Source organism: Caretta caretta, chromosome 10 (assembly GCF_965140235.1).
Source record: "Caretta caretta isolate rCarCar2 chromosome 10, rCarCar1.hap1, whole genome shotgun sequence".
Lineage (NCBI taxonomy): Eukaryota > Metazoa > Chordata > Testudines > Cheloniidae > Caretta > Caretta caretta.
Window position 1 is genome coordinate 47,508,989 of NC_134215.1, and position 16,727 is coordinate 47,525,715.

At 46.5% G+C, this 16,727-nt stretch overlaps 1 long non-coding RNA gene and 1 pseudogene across 2 annotated transcripts; both read left to right on the forward strand.

Annotated features, from left to right (window-relative positions):
• LOC125643721 (histone H2A type 2-C-like) lies at nt 1–452 on the forward strand (annotated as a pseudogene).
• A 1,307-nt stretch (nt 453–1,759) lies between these two features.
• LOC125643722 (uncharacterized) lies at nt 1,760–14,848 on the forward strand. 2 transcript variants are annotated; one of them, XR_012670203.1, is made up of 3 exons: nt 1,760–2,052; nt 2,227–10,219; nt 13,623–14,848. It is a non-coding gene; the product is annotated as an uncharacterized LOC125643722 (long non-coding RNA). The 2 variants fall into 2 exon arrangements; XR_007358799.2 differs by lacking the exon at nt 13,623–14,848 and having other exon boundaries at nt 2,227–2,349; nt 7,109–8,532.
• The last annotated feature ends 1,879 nt before the right edge of the window (nt 14,849–16,727 follow it).

The window sequence follows — 16,727 nt, forward strand, 5'->3', positions numbered from 1 at the left end:
ATGTCAGGCTGAGGAAAACAAGGAGGTAAAGCAAGGGCTAAGGCGAAATCTCGCTTCTCGCGGGCTGGGTTGCAGTTCCCGGTGAGTCGAGTGCACCGCTTGCTCCGCAAAGGTAATTATGCTGAGCGGGTGGGGACTAGAGCCCCGGTGTATATGGCCACGGTGCTGGAGTATCTGACCACTGAGATTCTCGAGTTAGCCGGCAAAGCTGCTCGGGACAACAAAAAAACCAGAATCATTCCCTGCCATCTGCAGCTCGCTATCCTAACGACAAGGAGCTCAACAAACTGCTTGGGAAAGTGACGATTGCTCAAGGGAGTGTCCTGCCCAACATCCAGGCCATGCTGCTGCCCAAGAAAACCGAGAGCCATAAGGCCAAGAGCACGTGAAACTGATCAGGAAGAAGCAAAAATCTTCAGTCCAAAACCACAGATTGGTCCTTGCTCTTACCAGTGCTAATCACTGCATTTTGAAAGCCTGAGCAGCAGCAGGTAGGGGTGGGGTTGTTGATCTGGCGACGATCTCTCCTCTAGCTTCTGACTTGTGATTTCACAGGCCTACACCTCACGTGGGTTTTTTTCTTCTTGGTTGCTTTTCATTGTTACACCAATCCACTCCTTTTTTGCACCGTGTTTCCCTTCTTTCCCTCTCTCCCCCTTCACTTCTCCTTGAGTATCTAGACGGAACTTCACACAGCTTGTCTTCCCAAGTGCCCCAACTTTGCCGACAGACTCCACTCGTTCAGTGGAAAAGCATCCGTCATTTCTCTTGTTGGTGTCAGAACAGCACCATCCAGCACAAATTAAACCCATCAATCAGTTCAGCTCCATCTTCCCGGTAGTTCAACAGAGAGTAATGAATAGCAGGGAGGGGTTTTGAGATCCTATAGTTTCTGTCACTTTCTGGGGAAGAAGAATGAGGATTTTGTATCATTATTTGTGGTGGGAAATGGTAGGCAGAGTGGGCAGGTGGGTTATTATATGGTAATGAACTTAACCCTTATCAGTGGAACCAGAACTGCTCAGTCATCTGTGTATCATAGGCCCTGTACTGCTAACACATAAGTGGGTTTCTCCTTTTGATCAAGTAGAAGGGTCTGTAATTTCAGAGCAGGAAGGTCTTGGCACTAATTTTCACTGCTTCTGTATACCTCTGAATGGCTGTGATGTTCAGCATAGCGATAGCCATGAGGTTCCTGTGTGGCCATGAGTATGTTCCAGTATACTGATATATCTGAACTCTCTCAAGCATGTTGCTTTGTGAGTGATACAGAAGAAGCTAGGTTGGACCCTGAGGCAGAAATCTTTCACCCAAATTCAAAACACTCAGGTTAGCACTGGAGCTGACATTAATAGCTCATTAAGAATTGTAATCTTTCTTTATTTCTTTAAACACATATAGGGCTGACTCATGTATATTTATGCCCCTTTACACCACTCTGGCAATGGAAAGTGGCCTTAGACTGGATATAAATTATTATTAAGAACCAACACTGTCCTGCTTTGAAATTGCAGATCCCTTTCAATTGAGCGAAAGGAGAATCTCCCTTGGGTGTTAGCAACACAGGGACTATGACACACAGTCGAGCAGTTTTGGTTTCCTCCAATAAAGGTCAGTGATGCGCCTGCACACACATACATACATGCGCGTGCCAGTACTTTAAGTCCCATGACATTGCCAGTGTGATATAAAAGAGAATCAGGCCCTTATATGCCTAATGGTTAAGATCGGGGATTGAGAGTCAAGAACAACAGGGTTCTGTCCCCAGCTCTCCCACAGACTTGCGGTTCATCTTCAGTAAATCACTTGACCTCGTTTTACAGATGGACAAATGGTTGCACAGAGAGGTTGATACCTACCCTCCTATGTCATTTTCAGAGCCTCTTGTAAAGCACTAGTTTAGTGCTTGTGATTATGTCTCCCTCTAGTGGCTGAACCCAGAGACTCCACGACCTGCTACTTGCTACCAGGGAACTTATTTCGCAGAACAGCTTGTGCTTTTATTGCAGAAGTTCCAGGATTCGATCCTCCCTGGCAACCGTGTCTTTTCATGTAAGTGGCCACAATTTATTCCGCTTGCATGCATGGTGCTATGGAAGTGCCAAATATCACTAGTATCATCATCTTTGGATTTAATCTGCTGAACTCCAACAAGACTGGCTCAAGCAGGGGCTGATTTTTTGTCTGAACTGTTTGCCAAGCACTAACTGAAAATCATTCTTCTAGGAGGTCAAGGAGGACAAGCTGGTGGGATGATTTAGCAGCTCAGTTCATGCTGCTACATGTCGCAGAGCAGATAAAACTTCAGGACTCTTGCTCATGGAGTTGGAACTCTCACTATGGCAAGGTGTGAGTAGCAAGCATCTGCAAAGCAAGGGGCTTGGTGTTACAGAGGGGAATTAGAAAGTAACTACCCTGAAGTCAGTGGAGCTTCAGCAGTGTGAAATTGGTGTGAGAGGAGAGTTAGGCTCCAAGTGTCTCCTGCTAGCTGATCCACGGAATAGCCCTGGTGTCGTCCTTAGAAGTGTCACCCTCCAGTCTGGAGTGGGAGCCCAGAATTGGTGATGGCCGAAGAGAGTTACAATAGAGGGAGAGAAGTGGTGGTGGTTCACTAGAAAGGAACCAGGGGAGAGCCTCTTGAGCCTGCTGGAACCAGGTACAAATACAGAGATAAATCTCCTTCCTATAGCTGAGGTACGTACCATAATTGACAAAAGAACAACCCCAAATGCCTGTCTCTCAGGGATGGGTGGCACTGAGTGCTCTCCTACAAGGAATGCCAAGAGAGGAACTGATGAGGTTAGAATCTCTGCAGAGCTATGAGAATTTGGACCAAACTCAATTGAGGAAGGATTAGAAACTTTACAGAGTAGCCCTGGATGGGTGTTGCTGGGTTCAAGGTCCACTCTGTCTCCTGCAGTGAACGCAGAGTGATAGTTGTCAGAGGATCAAAGCCAAGCCACTCCTGATTTTATGATTGCAGCATAATATGCCCTGGCCAAGATGATACACAGTCAAAGGAAAGCAGGGGCAGAGCCTGGCTTGTGGGATTGGAAATGGACTGAAGAGCCTTTGAACTCTAGGTTACCAAACTGAGGGTGGAAGTCACCAAAAATCTTTCCTAGCTGGCCACTGTCTACATGAAAGGAGGTGGTAGTGTCACTTCTGTTCCTAATGGATGAGTGTCCATATCACAAAAGCCACTATCCCCATTGCAGAGTACATGCACATGTTAGCAGATGTAAGACCATCGGAACTACTATACTGGATCAGACCAATGGACCAGTTAGTGCTGGATAATGCCAGATGCTTCAGAGGAAGGTGTAAACCCCTGCAGTACACATCACTATAAACCTCTACAATCATTCCACCGTGGGGGAAATTGCTTTCCGAGCCCATCTGCTGATGCCCTGAAGCAGGAGGTTTAACTGTTGTCCCAGCTCATATAGCTACAGCTGCTGTTTGCTCTCAGCAGAGACGCTAAAGATTGAATGGGTTGTGGACACTGGACTGAGCTCTCAGTCCCTCAGTCCCTGTGGATGCTCCCTCCACATCAGGATGCACAGTGCAGAAGGTTGGCCTGCTACTTCCCCTTCTGTACCTGGGCTGTGCACTGAGGATTTCAGTCACCAGGGCTGAAAATCCAGCATCTAAACCCATTGATGTATAAAGAGACAGGAGAGCAGCAATCCAGCGACTGAAGTGATATTAGACTCTGGAAATAAGGCATGACTTTTTAACAGGGAGGGTGATTAACCACTGGAACAAACTGCCAAGGGGAATGGTGGGTTCTCCAGCTCTTGATGTCTCCAACCAGAGTGGATGCCTTGTTGGAAGATCTGCTTTAGCCAAACACAAGTTATTAGGCTCAGTACAGGAGTAGCTAGATGAAATGTAATGATCTGTGATATACAGGAGGTCAGACTAGTTTGATCTAATGGTCCCTTCAGGCTTTAAACTCTATAAAGCTGTGAAACCAAATGAGGGATTAGTTCAACTCCCCTTGCAAAGAATCACCTCCAGTCTGCATTATTGGCCTGTGCCCCAACAAACTCATTACATCCATAGTTGCAAAGCATTCTGTCTCATCTAGGCTGGGCACATTCATCCCTGTGTCCTGGTCTATTTCCCCACCCTCCATCCCAACTCCTCTTCCTCCCCACAGCCTGGAATATGACAAAAGGGCAAAGATAAGAGCAAAAAATAACAATCAGAAATTAATATTCAATTACACAGGCGCCAGATAAGCGAATGAATCAATGAATCAATCTGTGCCACAGGCAGATAAGCGACTGCCTCTGGCCCTGAGAAGCAGCTGTCTCCTAAGAGATAAGGAGGTCATCCTAAAACAAAACCATTTCCTGCATCCTCCCTCTGGTACAGCCCCATGTCTCCCTCGCTCCCTGTTTCTCTTCCTTCTCCTTCCATAGTCATTTCATCTCCCCCATTACTGCAGCCGAGATTCAAAGCGAGCCCTGCAGAACCAGAGCAAAACAAAAGGAGAGCTGAAAAGAAAAGGTTTCCTTCCTTCTGTGCAATGTGACTGTTGCCTCTGCGTACCCCCTTCCAGATCTCTGACATCTTTTCCTAGCAGCAGCTGTGCTGCAGAACATAGCTGGACTGGAAGCCAGGGGAGAGGCAGAGAGATAACGGGGCGATACAGAGACAGCGAGGCAGAGCTGAAGGGATTTCTCTCTTGCTGCAGGCTCAGGGCTTACGGAGAGAGTTAATACATTTGGCTGCCTGCAGACACTGATAGGAAAAAGCCATTCAGGGCTGGCAGCAGAGGGGAGAGGATGGGGGTGAAAAGACTGAGAGCTTGCGGCATCTTTGACTCCCTTTTGTATTCAGCCCTTGTGAGCTGCCCTGTAATCCTGCAAGACAGAGATCGGCGGCTACTGTAACTGCAGCAAGCGCGCGAGTGCTGATGTCGGAGCGAGCGGAGGTTCATCCCCTCCAATCTCTGTACATCAGGCTGAAAAACAGCAACCGAGAGCTGTCTGAACAGCTAAGTCTCAGTCGTGGCCGACATTGCCCATGCATCACAATGAGCCAGGGCGGAAAACAAACCCAATATCCATTGGCGCCTCTCAGGGCCTCTTCTTGTTCTAATATGTTTGGCAGAGAGCATGTGGCTGAATCCAAGAGCAGCAAATGCATTTTCTCACCCCCGTACCGTGCTCCTTCATCATCTATCCATCCATCACCGGTTATTAGGGCTGGCCTGCCACGTCAGCTCCAATAGTCCCTGTTCCGGACGAGAGACCAGTTGAAGGCTTATTTAAATATTTCCTGACAGCTGCCTTTTGGGTGAGACTGCAAAGCCTAAGTCTTGCTCCTAAGCAGCTCTGAGAGATCCCAGGGCACATATTGCAAGGGTAGGGCTCGCCATCCCAGGGTCCTGGCTGAATTCCAACTCAGTTCATTGCACTATGCCTGTCTCACGTTCCTCTGCTGGGTCAGTTGGATGCAGTGGCCAAGATTTTCAGAAGTGGCTAGTGCTTTGGAGTGCCTTGGGTTGTGGGGCTTCCAACCAGAGACACTTGAAAGGGGCCTAGTTTCAGAAGGTGCTGAGCACCCACCCTCTGAATATCAGACCCTTGTAAGGCACCTCAGGCTGGGCCCCCCCAATATTGAGGTATCCACAGTCACTAAATTCTTGGCCACTATTCTGAGGGCTGGTTTCAGTCAGTCTCGGGTCCTCTGCAAAGCTGTTCAGTTGAGCCCCAATTGTTGCCATGCCCACGAGTCCATGGATGACCTTCCCCACTCCACACACCTCCCCATCGTTCCTCTGGCTCGCCAGCTAGAGGGAAATTCAGTGCCAGGTGGGGGACGGGAAGGCCAGTAGGGAATGTGTCTACAACTGGTGCAAGTAAGGGCAGCTAGGAGCACAGCAAATTGAGGCCTTCTGTCCAGACACCCCAGTTTCCCCAAGCAGAGCTCTTGGGCAACTTGGGTGTCACACCATGTGCCGGTAGGCCATGAGCACTGACTAGTATCGCACTAGTATTTCAACATGGTCTACGTAGGACTCAGGAGGTCCTGTGCCCCACCACACACTGCACGTGACTTGGGCAAGTTACTTAGTCCCAGAACCACAAAGCTATTTAGGCTCCAAACTTCCACTGATTCCTAAGTCTCTTAGGCCTCAAAGCTCCTCAACTTCCATTCATTACAGCGTATGCAGCGTAGTTGTAGTCCTTCTGATCTAAAAAAGAGCTCTGTGTGGCTCGGAAGCTTGTCTCTCTCACCAACAGAAGTTGGTCCAATAAAAGATATTACCTCCCCCACCTTGCCCCCCATTGGTTTCAGTGGAAGTTAGGATCCTAAATACCTTTGTGGATCTGTGCCTGAATTCCTCAGTTGTAGAATAGGGAATAGCTCTTCCCTGCTTCTCAGGGACGTTGTGAGGATGAATACATTAAAGATTGGGAGGTGCTCAGATATTAGGGTCATGGGGCCCATGTGAGTGCCTAAAATAGGATCAGGGCCCCTCTACATCATGGCCGAGAAGTGTCTCTGTGATCTGAGCTCCTGCTGTGGCTGCTGGTTTGACAGCTCTCTTTGCCTTCTTCCCTTCCTGTCCTAAGCTTTTGTGTAATGCTGCTGCAGCTGTGTCGCATTACTGAGTGTTGTTTCACCTCCAGAGGTGCATGCATCAGTTTGTTATGCTCTTTGGGATGCTGTGTAAGTGCAGGACCATGAGCGGAGGCTGACTGATTAGAGGATTGTTTACTGGGGACATGGAGCTGCTGGCTCAAAGCCAGACCAGGTGGGGAGCGACCAAAAGTTGTGACCATCTGATGCCTTTTTGATGTGAAATGAGATTGATGGTCCTAGTCCAGTTGCTCATGGGCAGGTACACAGTGCTAGTCTCTCCAGTGAATGGGCTCGGGAGAATGAACTCCCACTCCAGAATAGGGTGGAAGTACATGGGTGGGGCAGTATGGGGAAAGCTAGCACTCCTGGGATCCATGCTGTGTCCCAGTCTCTAGGGCTGTTGATCCAGTATCGTTTGCCAGCACTAAATCAACTTCAGACAGAAAAAAAAATAGTGATTCCTAAATGATTTGCATGGATTTACGACTTCATGTCTCTTTTAAAGGATCTTCCCCACACGGTGGCATTGGGAACATGAACAGTAACGCTTGCTCAACAGGGCTGGAACACATCCCCGACTCTTCAGAGAACAGATCCCTGAGTCTTCACAAGAGAGCCTGATCTGAAAGGCCCAGGCTCAAAATCACAGCTAGCTCGTTTTAAGCTTTTTTTTCCTTTGAGATTGCATCAAAGCCCATGCATGGTTTTCTGTTGCCTTCATTGAGAGCAAGACCAGGATCTTACTCCTCATGGCAGTCATAATCATTCCAGGTGATTTTTCCATTTCCCTGGAGAGAATGCAGTGCTTGGATCTCTTTGAGTTCACCCACTGCCAGCAGTTGGACAATTTCTAGACCTGCTAGCACTGAACATGGGTCAGCCTGGAATTCAGAAAGATCGGACATTTCATCTTTCTAGGGCACTGCTATCCCCTAGTGGCAAGCTGGAAAAGTGACATGTCTCCCTGCTGCTTTAAACTGGGAAATGATATAGAGAGGGTGCAGACTGAATGGCTAAGAGTTATTTACCCCTTTTTTACACACACCACCCTCCTGTCCCTCACATGACTGCAGATGATCTTGGACACACAGGGCAGTCTGGATTATTGAAAAGAGAGGCAGATGGCTATGTAGACATTTTTAGTTTACCATCAGAGAGTCCCTGTAGCTTTTAGAATGTGGGGTTGTGGAGGTTGAATGCCTGGGTGGATATGATCTCCGCCTTGTCTATTAGAACCTGGATGTTAAGCCATAAATCATCAGAATGGGGATTTTCTCTAGGTCTACAATAATTTCTCAGACTTGACCTTGATGCAGAGAGAACACTAGATAGGCAATTCTTTTAGATAGAAATAAGTCCCAGCTTGACAAAGCCCTGGCTGGGATGATTTAGGTGGTGTTGGTCCTGCTTTGAGCAGGGGGTTGAACTAGATGACCTCCTGAGGTCTCTTCCAACCCTAATCTTCTATGATTCTATGATAAAGAGAATTACATGGCACAAGGAATTAATAATCTCTGTACAGTCAGAGATGAGATGACCACCATTTTTTTATTTTGTTGGAGAGTGGCTAGAATTTTATTAATTTGAGTTTATCAGGATAATGGGAAAAATTCTGAAAAGCACATAAGTGACTTGGGAGCCTAAAGCACATTGATTTTTTCAATGGTACATGGGCTCCTAAATCCCTAATGTGCATTTGAACATTTTGCCCAATGACAATAATGTTATTTATCAAGCCTCCTGCCAAAGGGGTTGGCTGGTGTACATTAATTATTACTTTAATTTGTATTACAGTAGCATCCACAGGGCTCAAGTGAGATAATGGTCCCATTGTGCTAGGCACTGTACAAATGCACGAGAGAGTCAGTGACCCAAAGAGCTTACAGTGTAATTCAATGCCCATTCAAATAAATAGATTCTTCCTATTGACTTCTGTTTTAATTTAATCTGGCCATAAACAGACAAGACAATAAAGAGATTTTAAAATAAAATTAAACACAGAGAACAAACAGAGATGCGACTGGCACAGGGCAAAAAGGGGAGGAATCAAGTGTAGGCGATTATCCCTGTAGGGGGAGCACCAGATGGGGCTCAGAGGTGGTTTGCACATTGTCTTTCAGAGGCACATGTTCCTGAGTAGCTCTGCAACTGGGTCTGATCAGACAAGAACCCCTTAGAACCATCACTCTGAGAGTCTGAACTGAGTTTTGATTAGTGGGTCCAGCCCCTCCCCCCCACTCTAGTTTCTAGCTGGGTAGAGGCCACGTGAGAAAGACTCTTCCCATAAGATCCTCAGGAAGGAGAGGTTTTGAGAGGCTTGGGCTGAACATTCAACCAGTTGAGCACATACCAAAGCACTGACCCTCATGAGTTTCACCCAGCCTGAGAGATGCCGTGGCTTTGGCCCTCTTTCCCCACCAGGCCCTGACAGCTGACGTCCCAGCTGCCACCGCTTTTCCTGTCCTGAGGGAGAGATTCGAGGTCCACCAATGAAACGTAAAGCAAAAGCTGCTGGAGCGGCAGTTCCAGCCGACAAGCTGAACAGGGCGGGAAAGCAGGAGGCAGACTGGCATCTGAGAGATTGCTTTTTTTAACTCTGAAGAGAAATTGGCCAAGCAGCACATGTTCCCTGAGGCGGTTTTGCTGCTTCAAGCTCATTTGCGGATGAAGGTTCCATTTTTTCGATCCTCCATCTCCTGTTCCGTACTAGTCCTGGTTCCCCTGGAAGTTTTGGTTCTGATGAGTACCTCAAGCCCCCTCATTTCTCCTTTTTCAATTGGCACCTTGGCTTTTTACTGTTAAAAATTGTGGGTTTTGAGCCCCTTCCCGGCCTCGTTTCAGAGTGGGGGGAGCAATTGGAAAAGTTGGGGCACTGTCATATCTGCCTGACTGGGGAGCAAGAGCTGCCTGAAATTGGAACAGGAAGTTGATCCATTTCTGTATTGCCTGCACCTCTCCCTCCGAGTGATCCTGCCATACCCAGAGAGGAATTGTGTCCGACTGAACTCATACACCTGCCTGCTCTGCATCATCTCTGACCCTAGACTGCCCAACAATGAATTGAGTCCTACTGCATCCTCACTGTAACCTTGCCTGCCATATAAATGTTCGTGCCCTTTTGTACTTTGGCACCAGCCTGGCACTGCTGTACCTCAGTATTTCTGGCCTGATGCTGCAGAGTTAGGTTCCACTTGGGCACTTGGCAAGATGTAAGAGCAGCTCGCAGGAGACATCTGAATCTGATACCATCTCCTTTGCTCTGAACCCCAGTGAAGAACAAGAGGCTGAGCAGCTCAGTAATACAGAACAAGTGACAGTTTGATTTATTCTGATGTTAGTGAGGAGCTTCTTGTGCTGCGTAACAACACATCCAGCAGCTCTCCAAAGAGGCAGCATGCATACCAACCTGGGCATTAGGAACTCCTGAGTTCTAATCCTGCCTCTGCCACTAATTCAATGTATAGCCTTGGCCACATCACTTAATACCTTTGTGTCTCAGTTTCCCATTTGTTAAATGGAATAATTATCCATGTGCTCCTCCTTGGTAGAGTCTGGATCCCCCTCAAAGTATAGTGTGATTGGAACCCAGGCTTGGAGAAGGGAAGAATGGAAAGAGGTATGTTGCTCTCTGATCACAATCTAATTTAAAGTTGCAGTAGCGCTATCTTCTTTAGAGTTAGCCAACGACCTATGAGGGAGGGAGGATCAGTGACTTGCCTGAAGTCACCCAGGAAAATTTATGGCTGAGTCAGGAACTGAACCACATCTCCTGAGTCCAGGGCCTTAACCAAAGACCGTCCTGCCTTATTCAAGGGGATGCTGAGATGGTGTTTACCTCACACTGATCAACACACTGAGGGCCATATCCTCAGCTGATGTAAATCAGCGCTGCTCTGCTGAAGTCAATGGGGCTATGCTGATTTACACCACCTTAGGATCTGGTCCTGAAAGTTCCAAAAGAAATAGCTGCCTCTGAATAGGTATGAGCATATGTCCTCATGCCCGTGTGCTATGCGTCTTGCAGAGGGGTGTCGCCTGTTAGGGATTATTCACATTCATTATTGCCTGGCAGAGATAACAGTCAGGTACTGAAGCAGAGGGCACCATGGGTTGCTTAGAAATGCCCTAAGTTTTGGCTGCCTGCCGGTAAGAGATACCTCATGATACACACAGATGCCTTTTAAAAACATTAAGCAAACACAAACACTCCACATACAAACCCCACATGACAAAGTCACAAAACAAACACACAGACACAAGAATGAAAAATCGTGAACCCCAAACAAAGGGAAACACTCAACGTTTAAAATACACGAGACCAGATTTTCCCTTTACAATAAAAACGTGAGCAGGGCAGAAGAGGAACAAAGCTAGAAAAGAGTAAATTGCATCCTGTCATCTCACTAAGAATTTCCAATAGGGCGAGGCAGATGTTTCATAGAAGGAAAAGGTGACGTTTATTCAAATGTAGTAAAAGTAGCCTCATTTATGACTCCTGGAGACTGAGTATGCAGCTGTTTGCCTATAACAAAACAATCATGTCAAACGGGAGATCCCTCTTGCTGTGTCAAGGGAGCAGGCATGGGAGCCAGCAGGTGTTTCAGCAGGAGCATTCACACAGGCAATATGAGGGTGGGACTGTGGTGCTGAATCCCGGGAGAGGATAACTTGTGAGAAAGGTCAGTCTGAAGGGGATAAGAAGAGCGAGTGCTGTACACTCTGTACAGTAGGGGCCTGATATTTGGAAGTGCTGAGCAGCCACATCTCAAATTGAAGTCCCTGGGTGCTGACGATATTTGTCCCCTTTGAAAATCAAGCCCTACGTGGAGAGAGAGAGCGCTGCATGCTTTATCTATTAGCGCTTCCCATTTCAATCCGGCCGTAGCCACGCATACCTATTAGCTCCAGAACAGCGGTCTCACAAATGCTGAAGTTGGAAAACAGCGGATTGTTTTGTACAACCAGTAACGTCTGCTGCAGAGTTAAGCTAACAAGATTTATCTCCCATCACAAGCACCTAGGCCATTCAAAGTCAATCAGCTGGAAACCAGAGCTCCTCCATTCAATGACATTAACCTGAACACCAAAGAGCTTATGACCTAATGTGGAGGGGTTCTAGCAGGACCATATTGCCAACAGATTGTAAGCTCCATGGGGCAGAGGCTGTTTCTTCCTATGTGTTGAACAGTGTCTAGCACAACAGGGTCTTGATCTGGATTAGAAATAAGTCAATATATATTATCAATATGACATGCATATCACTAGAATGGGCTATTTCAATTTGGCATCAGCCCATTCAGCAAATACATCGTCCCCCGAAGCACAATAACCTCTCATTAGCAGCAGAATTAGATACAAAGAGGGGCAGAAGGAGAAATGTATATCTGTCCTATGCAAATACAGGGAACATGTCGAGTTCAGGATGTAGCCCTGGCCACACCTCCTGTTGGGAAAGCCACACCCACTTTTCCATACCAAAAGTGAACTAGCCACTTGTAACTTTTGGTGTAACTTGCTCCAATGGAATTCACAACATAGCCAGACAACACATGGAAATGTACCACAGGGCATACCCACAAGTGCATACAGAACACAGAGCCAAGCAAGGCCAAATCTACACTGGAACCTTTTGCTGGTATAATCGCATCGGTTAGGGGTGGGGGTTTTTTTAAATGACATTTCAATACTTGCAAAAGCCCTAGTATAGATGCAGTTATACCTGCTAAAAAGTGCTTTTGCCACTATAGCTTATTTCGCTTGCCAAACCAGGATAAGCTATGCCGGCAAAAGCATTTTTTGCCAGCATACGTTGCATCTACACTAGATGGTTCTGCCAAATAGCTATATGGGCAAATCGTCTCTAGTGCAGACTTGGACCAAGACATGTAGGAAGCACCTTGGACTGTCTGGCGCTGTTGGAGCAGAGATTGTGTGGTGTGGCTGGTGGTGGCCATCTCACCCCATACCGCAGAGACAGCAGGACTAGTGAGGGGAGAGAAAACTTTGGTATTGGGGACTGTGCCTTTAAGGGCTGAGCGTCCTAGACAGAAACATCTGAGGTCACTCTCTCTCCATGAAAAACCTCTTCAACCCAAACTGGGAGATCAAGCCCCCTCAATAGGAAAGACTCTCCTCTATTTTCAAGCTCCCCCATCCCTACTTTGAGACTGTCACAGTAGTATGATGGATAAAGATGACCACAAAAAAAATTAGTTGTTTTTTTTTATTTCCCTTTTTTTCACCTCAGAAATATCAGGAATGTCAAGCCCCCTCTTCCCTGGTTTTGTGGGAGGACTTCTTGGGAGATTCACATGTGCTTACAGGCACTCAGCAGCTTAGCTTAGTGGTTCTCAATCAGGGGTACGTGTACCTCTTGGGGTAAGCAGGGTCTTCCAGGGGGTCCATGAACTCATCTAGATATTTGCCTAGTTTTACAACAGGCTACATAACAAGCACTAGTGAAGTCAGTACAAACTAAAATTTCAAGCAGATGATGACTTGTTTATACTTCTCTACATATTATACACTGAAATGTAAGTACATTTATATTCCAGTTGATTTATTTTATAATCATATGGTAAAAATGAGAAAGTAAGCACTTTTTCAGTGATAATGTGCTATGATACCTTTGTATTTTTATGTCTGATTTTGTAAGCAAGTAGTTGTTAAGTGAGGTGAAACTTGGGAGTACGCAAGACAGATCAGACTCCTGAAAGGGGAACAGTAATCTGGAAAGAGCCACTGGCTTAGTTGAAGAGTTTTAACAAAGATGTACTTTCTCCAAAGTGTTCATTGAGCATTGAAATTAGATTAATAAAACAGAACAGTCTGATGAAAAATTCCTCCCCATCCCAATTGTTCAGTCTCCTGTGTATGGCATAGTTTCACTAATTTTTCAGAAACTTCCAAGGTAGATAAGACCTGATTTTCTAAAGTAAAAACAGATTATTATTTTTTGAAAAAATCTTTCAGAACTTCTAATCAAATAGACAGAAGCCCAATCTTTGTTTCTTTTACAGGTTAAATTTAAGACGTGAAAGGGACAGGACTGGATCACCCAGTGGATTTACTAACTCTCTAACAAGCTCAGATGTCACAGTGATGATCATTGGACAGATAGATGGGTTAGATGTGCTTGCTCACCTATCTAAGACAGAACCAGAGAGCTCTCCTCAGTTTTCCAGGCTGTAGGATCATTTCCCCCCAGTTTGGAGGCTGAGCCATACTGCTGTCAGGAATTATTTGTGTTTATGACAATAATGGGCCCAGTGCTGCTTTCATTTATAACAGTGTAAATCAGGAGTGAGCCCATGGCAGCCAATAGAATTACACAGGTGTAAAGTCAGTGTGAGAGCAGAATCAGCTCCAGGGTAGTTAGTATGAATAAGAACAAAGGGCAAAGTTCTCTGCTGGTATAAATGGGTAAAACTCCATTGAAGTCAGGGGAGCTGCAACCATTAACAACAGCAGAGAACTTGGACCAAGATTTTGATGAGAGACTCTCATCAGCTCGGTTTTCCTCTCACACTGGTATAAATAGCTCCTCTGGAAAAGTTTAAAAAACACTGAGAGCAGAGTCAGACCCTTTATAATCATTGGTATTGCTGTACTAGAGGCCCTGACCAAGGCCCCATTGCAGTAGATGCCATACAAACACATAGCAAGAGATAGACAAAGGATGGGAGGGGAAAATGAGGCACAGACAGGGGAAGTGACTTGCCAAGGTCACACAGGTCAGTGGCAGAGCCAGGAACAGCACCCAGGTCTCCAGAGCCTTAGGCTAGGGCCCCAGCCATTACGTCACACTGCTTGGCTCGACCACAATTCCATCACATACAACCATAGCATTCACCCACATTGGATCAGTGGGAGGGTTTGAACCATAGACCTTCAGATCAGCCCTGTATTACTTAAGCCATCTTCCTTTCCTTCTTGCTCAAGGTAGAATCAGTCCTTTTCTTGAAAAGCTGAAAGATCTTCACAAGATAAAAACCATGATAATACATAGCCCTTGTATACTAGCTTTTGTGTGAGGTTCCCAAGAATGGAATGCATAGGATAGCTCGGCTTCAGCTACTTCAGAGCAGAGTCCAAAACCACAGAGGACAAAATAAAATAATTACTGAAAAATACACACTAGAGAGGAAGGCGACACAGTGGTTTCAGATGCATCAATGCCCTGTGGCTCACAGCTTATGGAAAATGGAGAGCTTGGTACTCAATAAATGGTGAGAGGAGAAAACAACCCATCTGCTTGTTTGTGTGTTTTATTCAAAATGAATCACAGAGCCATGAGTTGCTGAGCCCTCCATTAATAACCCTGACAGCTCCTCTCCGTCTGTAATTGAAGCAGCTCCAGTAATGAAGGTGTTACTCCAACAAGCTTCAAGCAAACCATCTTTCCTGATGTCTCAGGCATCTCCTGGTGGATCTGACAACCCCCAGACATTGTGCATAAAGGAGTCGTGACTAACAGCTTTTGTATTCCCTACAACACCCACTCTGGATTGTTTGATTCTTTCCTGTAGCGTTAGGTGCAGCACCTCCACATAGTCCCACCTACAAAGCCCCCCATGCTGGACTCTGAAGAACATTCCCTCCCAGGACAGGAACTGTCTCCACATCCATGTTTTCCTGGGCTTCCTCTCACTGCTCCTCACCTTCCCCAGCTTGGGAGCCGTTCAGTCTCTAGACACCGATGTTAGGTGTCCACAGTGCTCTGCCAATGGACTCCACCCTGGATGTAGAAGGCCCACATCTCCTGATGTTAGGGACCAATCTTTCAAGGTACCGAATGCCCTCAACTACTGTTCACTTCCCAGGGTCAGGGAAGATCTGAGTTACATGTTTATTCATTGCAGGTCTTTAGCCACAATGCTTCAGAAATGCCTATGATGGAGGAACTCCCGCTCAGCTCGAGTGGGAGAAGAGTCTGGTCTTCATATTAAGTCCCCGCAATTTCAGTTTCCTGTCTGGGCCACCACCTGGGACAACCTGCACATCTCAGTTGTGAGCTTTGTCACCAATTAGTCAGGGCACTGAGACTCAAACAAGTCATTCCACTTGTGGTTAGAAACAGACCAGTTACACCTATTTCCTTTCCTGAGGGTTTTCTTTGTCCCACTGACAAGAGCAATGGGTCTGTTAGACATACATTCTCAATCATCTGAGACACATGAGCTCTCCAAGCCTAGAGTTCCTGTCTATGGATTGAGACACACCCTGTAGCTAAAGAAGAAATGGCTGCGTTCCACAGCAGCCGGACACTTATAGATATAAGCAATCACACTCAGAATCAATTAATTCTTCCCTACCTCCATCCTCTGTGCTCCCGACAGAAATACAAACATTCACTGAAGGCACAGAGTGGGCCTTGTGTTATGAACAGTGGCTGATAAACACCATCTCAGTGTCAGGGGAAGAGAGAGTTGCTCACTTTACACACACATGGGAGGAGAAAGAAGCAGAACACTTTAGCAGAGGCAGGAACTCTCAGGGCTGGGGAGACTGCAGCCTTTGCAGCAAGAGGGGCTGGGCCGGGGAGGTGGAGGGGAAGAGGTTGAGGAACGGTTTAAAAACCTCTCAAAATTCCTGCACACACAAAAGCACAGGTTCAGCATCAGGAGCTCCCAGCCTAGGTGAGGGAAAAAAAGTTTTGGCACTGTGGATTTTCCTGGATCTTGAGCATTACATACCCAAGTTGAATTAGCAGTTATTGAAATGGAGAAGCCTTTGCTGGAGATTGCATGCTGTGCTACTGACAGTCAGTTAGCGCCTCAGAGCTCCCCCAGATCAAATTGCACCTTTATGGCCTGTAGGGATATTAGATTAAAATTATCACATTTCCATTTCCCTGGAGAGGGATCAGGAAATGGATGTGCAGATAGATACACACACACAACCTGAGGTCAGCAACCCCAGCAGGACCCTCCTCTCACCTCAGCATCAGCTAATATGATCATTGGGCTTTAACCCTTTCCAGCCTCAGTGGTCACACAGTGCCACATCCTAGAGCATATTCTGTCAGACCCTGCCCTCTTGTGCCTTTCAGTCTGCAAGTTTCTCTGGGCAGGAAACCTGTTCTTTACCCATGGCACCCATGACTGTATGCAAAGCCTTGTACC